This window comes from Mastomys coucha, unplaced genomic scaffold (genome assembly GCF_008632895.1).
Source record: "Mastomys coucha isolate ucsf_1 unplaced genomic scaffold, UCSF_Mcou_1 pScaffold23, whole genome shotgun sequence".
Taxonomy (NCBI): Eukaryota; Metazoa; Chordata; class Mammalia; order Rodentia; family Muridae; genus Mastomys; species Mastomys coucha.
This window is the reverse complement of record NW_022196906.1, coordinates 11694646-11701790: the sequence shown is the minus strand read 5'-3', so window position 1 is coordinate 11701790 and position 7145 is coordinate 11694646. Positions and strand designations below refer to the sequence as shown.

The 7145-nt window shown below is 35.4% G+C and overlaps 1 non-coding gene across 1 annotated transcript; it reads right to left on the bottom strand.

Annotated features, from left to right (window-relative positions):
• Positions 1-6684: 6684 nt before the first annotated feature.
• On the bottom strand, positions 6685-6825 carry LOC116074182. Its single transcript, XR_004112134.1, has one exon. It is a non-coding gene; the product is annotated as a U4 spliceosomal RNA (small nuclear RNA).
• Between the last annotated feature and the right edge of the window lie 320 nt (positions 6826-7145).

Sequence of the window (7145 nt, the reverse complement as noted above, 5' to 3'; positions counted from 1 at the left end):
GTAGCCCAAGAGACACGACGCCCTCATTCCCTTTTCATCATCGGCTTCCCCTTCCCTTTTTCTTTCCTCTTTATAATATAAAAAAGGGAGGTATATTAGCATCCAGAACCTGCCTGCGGCAGATATGTGGGTGGGTCCACAGACCTGTCGCCAGGGCAACGGCGACCATATTCCCAGAATCCATTGGGTTTAGCTCCCACCTTTACCTGGACTGCTACGTCACGACATATATATAATGGGTACTTTCCTTCATCTTTCTCTCTTTCTTCTTCTTTCTCTCCCCTCTCTCTTCCTGCGCTGCTATCCCCCTACCCCCCTTCCAATTAAACCTCTTACACATGAAACTGCCTGGGCTTGGTGTCTGCAGATGCTTCCTGCCGCGACTCAAAACCCATCATAGAGCAACTAAGATATTCCTGTAGGAAGAAAAATATCAGAGGTAGCAACAGCACAGAAAAATGGAAAGAATTCCCAATCTATTCTTTGGTTTATTGCATCTTGTTCAGTCTCTGCTGAAACTCCAACTCCTTAGCATGGGCACACTTCTCAGAGAACACATGTTTATTACAGGAGCCACATGAAGATAATGCCTTACCTATGCAAAGTATTTCTTTTTTTAAAAAAAAGATTTATTTATTAATCTAGGTACAGTGTAGCTGTCTTCAGGTGCACCAGAGGGTGTCAGATCTCTGCAGGTGGTTGTGAGCCACCATGTGGGTGCTGGGACTTGAACTCAGGTCCTTCAGAAGAGTAGTCAGTGCTCTTAATCGCTGTGTCATCTCTCCAGCCCAAAATATTTCTACATAAGAAAGTCAGAGCAACCAGGGAAACAAAAGAGATGTGTGTGTATGTGTGTTTATGATATGTGTGTGTGCATATATCTGCTTTATAGCTAAAATAGAAGTCACATCTGTATATACAGAAATATAGATAAGGTTTGTAAAATATTTGGGAAAACAATTTTAAATATTTTCACCAAAACTATTGTTAAACTATTTGAGAATTTGTATGACTGATCAAATAATATCATTAAGTGAAACTCAATAGAGTTATCAATATTAAAAACAACCATCTATCTTTTTATGCCATGTTTTATTTAAGGCACATCAATGACATATTTTAAAATTTTGTGTTTAGCAAAATTTAATCACAAAATTTTAGCATCACATGCTAAATTTTGTGATGTACACACAGACAAATGGCATAAATATGGCCAATTACCAACAGAAAGCAAATAAGACTAAGGATGAATATTTGCTATGAAGTTTTATTTTAACTATAATAGAAGGTAAATAATAATCATGAACTTTAAAATTGTGTCTAACAACTGAAGCACCCTAAAAAAGCATTATTCTCAATACTTTGAGATACTACTTACTCATTTATGACTGGTACAGTGAGGTCACATTCTGTGAATTCCTTGGTTTGTGTGTGTGTGTGTGTGTGTGTGTGTTTACCTTATAAGCCCTTTGCATACATATTATAGGTTCCAGTGAAGTGTTTGCATGGGATACTTGAGTGTGTAAACAGGGTGTCCCTAGGTCAATAACATTTATTGTTCCATTTCTTAGACTTTTTCCTTTTGTTTTCTTAGTTTGTCCTATTCTACTAAATTACTTTTTTTGTTTTCTTTCTCATTGTATTTCATTTTTTATTATCTCTTAGAGGCCTGTTTGTTTACTAATGAAAGACAGAATGAGGCTTGGTTCTGATGGGAGGTGAAGTTGGAGAAACTGAAAGGATTAGAGGGAGGAAACCATAATTAGGATATACTATGTGAAAAAGAAAGCTGTTTTCAGTAAGAGAAAAAGATATTCTATTGGGCATATAAACTACTCTTAAGGATGTTCCCATTAATAGCACTAGATGCCCAACACAAAATGAATTCAATGACATTTTTGGAGGTTCTTTGTCACACAATGCTTTGTCATTATTATCATTATCATTATTATTATTATTATTATTTTATATCACAGTTCCTTCTTTATATATTATGGTTTCTGCTTTTAATGGAATATTTTGTGGAAGCTTGTGTATTGGTCTATATGTGTTTTGTTTGTTTTTTATTTTTCCATTTGTTTTGTCGAATTCTGATTTGTTTATTTTCGCATATACTCCTCATCATTATTTAAATGTTTCTTTGAATTTTGTTCGTTTTTTTGTATTGTAATTTTTTTTGTTTGGCTTATACTCCCCCTTATCATCATCTTTTAAATGTTTCTTGAATTCTAAGGAGAGAGAGTATGAAAATATGTGGATTTGGGTGGGTGGAAAGTGAGGAGGACCTGCAGGAGTTGGGGAAGGAGAAATTTCAATCAGAATGCATTGTACAAAAAGTATATTTCCAATAAGAAAGAGTATTTCCACTCAAAAGAAATTATCAAGGAAATAAAAGTTAAAAATTAAAAGTAAGTAGTAGCTTCTTGTCTTCCCTGTCAGAGAGTTTAAAGCCATTTCTTCTTTTAGAAATTGAATTGTTGAATTAAAAAAAAAATGAGGGCAATGCTATTGAGCTCATTTAAAGAAGTATTTCTCAAAGAAAACAAGGCTAAATAGTGAATGATTCAAGAGTGTCTATGAATATCAAGGCATAGAGTAGCTATTTAGAAACACAAACATCCATAGTTTCTTATCAAAATTATATGCAGGAAGCAACACATGCATAGAAAAAAGGCTGGCATGCAAAACAGTACTGAGTTTAGCCTTCATACTGCTTCCAAAATGTCTTTCTTTAGAAGTCATTACCCATGAAGAACTCAAAGCAGAGGCAACCGGATAGACTTTGTTTAAGTGAGGCGGTGACCATGGTAGAATGTATGTATCTCCTCCCCTTTCCTGCCTTTTATCTTTTATTTTTATAAACATTACTATAAAATTCTATGTCTGTATTATCTATAAAACATCTGATAATAGTCAAATTTATGCACTCACCAGGATTCTGAATCTTTTCTGAATAAATAAAATCTGGAAAATGAAATAAAATAAAATGAAAATAAAATCCTTCATTCTATCTCATTACTACTCATTATATAGCTACAGATAATAGTGTTGTATCTGACTGTGGTTTATGCTTCAACAGTTTTACACAAAAATATTTCTAATTTGTCCCATTTTGCCTAAGTTTCCCTCTTTATTTTAGATTCAATTGTACGAACTTGAATTATTTTCTTATCAGGAAAGTATGCAATATTACTTATGCCTCAAACTGTAAAAATACATATTTTTGATGTTTGAAATCCATTTCAAAGCTAAGATTGAATATGGCATTGGACGAATGAACTACCAGCCAAGCAATTCACATCTGGGTCAAAGTAGAATCAATTTCTAAGAGCTGATCCTATCACAAGAAAAACTACTGTGCTCCAAGATAAATGTACTAAATTGAAATGGAAATAAACGAGCCCTAGGCAGTTCATGTAATATCCTTTTACTTGCAACTGGTATGGATATGCTTTGTAGCAATGCTTTGTTGCTTATAACAAATTAAGCACATTGGATTTAAAATGTTTCATAACTGGTAACACTGAAGTGCCAGTTGATTAAGTTACATATTCTAACTTGGCATCTGAAGTGCAAAGAAATGGAGATTAAGAAGAAAGTGGGTTTCTGAGTTCGAGGCCAGCCTGGTCTACAGAGTGAGTTCCAGGACAGCCAGGACTACAAAGAGAAACCCTGTCTTGAAAAACCAAAAAAAAAAAAAAGAAGAAGAAGAAGAAAGTAGTCCATCGTAAGGGTTCCCCATATGTTTTGTAAGACACAATGAACAGTTTGAGAAGACCAGAGAAATGCACAAGGGAGCCACATATGAGCTGCACAACCCATGTTCACCTTCTTGACATCTAACTTCCAATTTCTACTGAAAGCTGGTATAGAAAAAAAAGCCAGACCGGAACTTTTGGACATGTTGAATCTGGTTTCAAATATAAACTAAAATATTATTTATATAGAAAGCTAGTCAAAGCCTCCCTGCTCACTTTGATTTTTTTCATGCATAGTGACAATAATTTTTAATTTGGAGTATTAAGGTCATCACCTTAATACTATCAATGAAATAGGAACACAGATATTTCTTATGGCATGTGGAGTGTGGTGTATACATATTCCTATGTTCTGTTTCCTGTGAAAATACACATCTGTTCAAACATTTTACATCTCAGTGATTCCCATCATTATAAATAAATGTCACGCTGTAATAAATATCAGAAGGGATATTGCATATCAGCTTCACCAGAATCTAAGACTGGATCTGCACAATGTCCTTTTGTTTGTAATTCTGTGTTATCAGTATAACAGAGATAGTATCTATGTGTAGTCAAGAATCAAAGATAGTAAAGATATCATGGTAGTATTTGCTGAATTCAATTGGATTCGTTCCATAAAAATGAATATGAGTAATTGATAACAATGAGTAAGGAAAACACTGAATAATTTATACAAGTTACTTGGGGTCATTTTTACAAAGCACCTAGGATATGAGATAGTAAGTATGTATTGAGTGCTATAAAAACTACACAAAGAATCCAGGAGTTTTACTTTTAGGGATTTTAAAATTCAGGGGGAATTGGCACAATGCAAATATGTCACCTGATCAACTGGGATGAGCCATCGTCTTCTTTTTTTTTTTTTGGTTTTTCGAGACAGGGTTTCTCTGTGTAGCTCTGGCTGTCCTGGAACTCACTTTGTAGACCAGGCTGGCCTCGAACTCAGAAATCCACCTGCCTCTGCCTCCCAAGTGCTGGGATTAAAGGCGTGCGCCACCACCGCCCGGCGCGAGCCATCGTCTTCTAAAGCTGAAATGTGAAGATGTTCTTTTGTGTCACTGAGGAAAACATACCATGGTGACATGCTGGTAAGTGTTGGTGACTGTTTAGTAACCTTTCCCAGTACCAGTTGTATGGGGCTCAGACAAGGCCAGGATGAGGCTGATTCTCAGCCTAGACCTAAAGTGATTCGTTGTGGGTTTACTTGATTTCCACCAAGTTATATGAGAAAAAAAATAAAGCATTTTTAACCCTTTCCAGAATTTTCTCTTATGAGGTTCTCAGACGCTTCATGCTCTTCAGAGTGGAATGTCAAGGTCAATGTTTTATGGTATTGAGGCCTTAGAGAGTCTCTCATGGATGTCCAGACTTTTACAAAATGTGGATAATAACTCCAGAATTATAATACAGTAATGTATAATAAAGTCGGCAAAACCATGACACAGTAAAAAAAAAAGGGGGTGTTACTAGGAAATAACCAATTTTAGGACATTTACATTTCATATCTCACCTAATGCTCACAATATGCCACCTCCAAAAAGAAATCCTTTATAAGTTTGAGTCTGGGACTATAGTTCAATTATAACATGTGTAACTTATACTAAAACCTGGGTTCAACCCACAGTACCAACAAAAGATGAAAATACCATCACCAAACCATCTGACTTAAAACAGTTAAACCTCACAACAATTATATAAATAAAATATCACCATTAATGTTTTAGTAATAAAAATCAATACAAACTAGTTATATGGCATATTCATCCTCACAATATTCAGGGCTACTAGAGTCAAATTCTCCCTATCATTGTAAAAATGATTCCTGAATTGGCTCGAGTACTTAGAAATGGGTGCAAGTATAAGTTCCCAGGCATTTTTATTAAAAAGTCTGAATCGGTATTTCTAGAGCAAGTCCAATAAGTTGACAGTTTAATGAAATACATTATGATTTTAATCACTAAATAGGCTTCACAAACATGCCATGCTATGATGCAGAGGTCTCCCCAGACAGCCTCCTCAAAGACTTTTGTTTATTATACGACTTCCTATTTTCCATTAAGTCTGGGATATTTCTTTGGGTTGCTTGCCTGATGCCAAAATATGTTTTCTGGAAAGTACTTTATATCAGTCATTGACACCTGAGTATGAACTTAATTGATAATGTTTCTTCTCCTGAGGACTTTATATTTTCAGCTTTATTTAGTTCAGAATGTGGGAGGAAAGGCTTTGCCTTCCAGTTAGAGAACAAAATGTTCAGAAACCTGGCAGGTGAGAAATGTAGGAAGCATGAGAAAAGAAGCTATTTTGGGGGGCCTTGAAATCACAAGAGAGGGATGACAACTTTCAGGTTATGAGTTTAAAATTGTTCTGAGAAAAATTGAGGATGTGACGATTATTGCATGAATATTTTTACAGATATCAGGTGTTCATATAAAATTAAACATGTAATAGAAGCAAAGAGGATTGCCATTGTACACAGAGAAGCCCACCAAATGCCTGGCTCATGCAGCAGGCACCAGAGCACATTTATTCCTGGAATAAAGTGAAGTGTACTGGTGGAATAACAAATGACTCCTATAGTTTACAGTGACACATTTAATCAGCTTGAGAGCTCTCTTTGAACATATAGTTGTTGAATGAGACACTGTCTTACATTCTAGAAACCAGTAAGTTGTTAATCTCTCCGAACACTTAGTGCTATGCTAGATATTTATGAAGAAAGAGCACTGGAGGGATGAAATATGTCTTGATGCAAATATAAGCTGAAATAATATAGGAAAGAAAGTTCACATCTAGGCTGGAAGTAAACATGATCCAAAGAAAGCCAGTCTACAGGCAAATATTTTGCTATGTTAAGTATGATCATCACTCTTATTGAGGTAAGTTATAGAAGTGCCTCTGTTTTATTTATGTTTTTATTCAGTCTCCATAGAGACTGTCAAAAATGGCCAATGCTGATTATATTGCAAGTCGCCATGGTGGGGTATTGGGAAGAGTTTTCAATTAGCAATAATCGTGCCTTGGATAAACCTCATTGGCTACAATACTGCCACTGCGCAAAGCTGTTTTATTTTTATCTTGATGTATTATTTCATGGGTGAGTGCCAGATGGGGAGTTAAAAATTATCAAGCTCACATTATGCACAAAAACAGTCATTTACCAATATATGACATCGATGTTAATATAAACATTTGGCCTAATTTGCTTCCTATTGCTTGGGTAAAACACTAATCAAAAACAACTAGCTTGCAACCCATAGTCCATCACTAAGGGAAGTTAAGGCAGGAATGCAAGAAAGAAATCTGAAGGGAAAAACTGGAGCACAAACCATGGAAGAACACTATTTCCTGGAGTAATGCCCATGGCTTCCTCAGTTTGCTTTC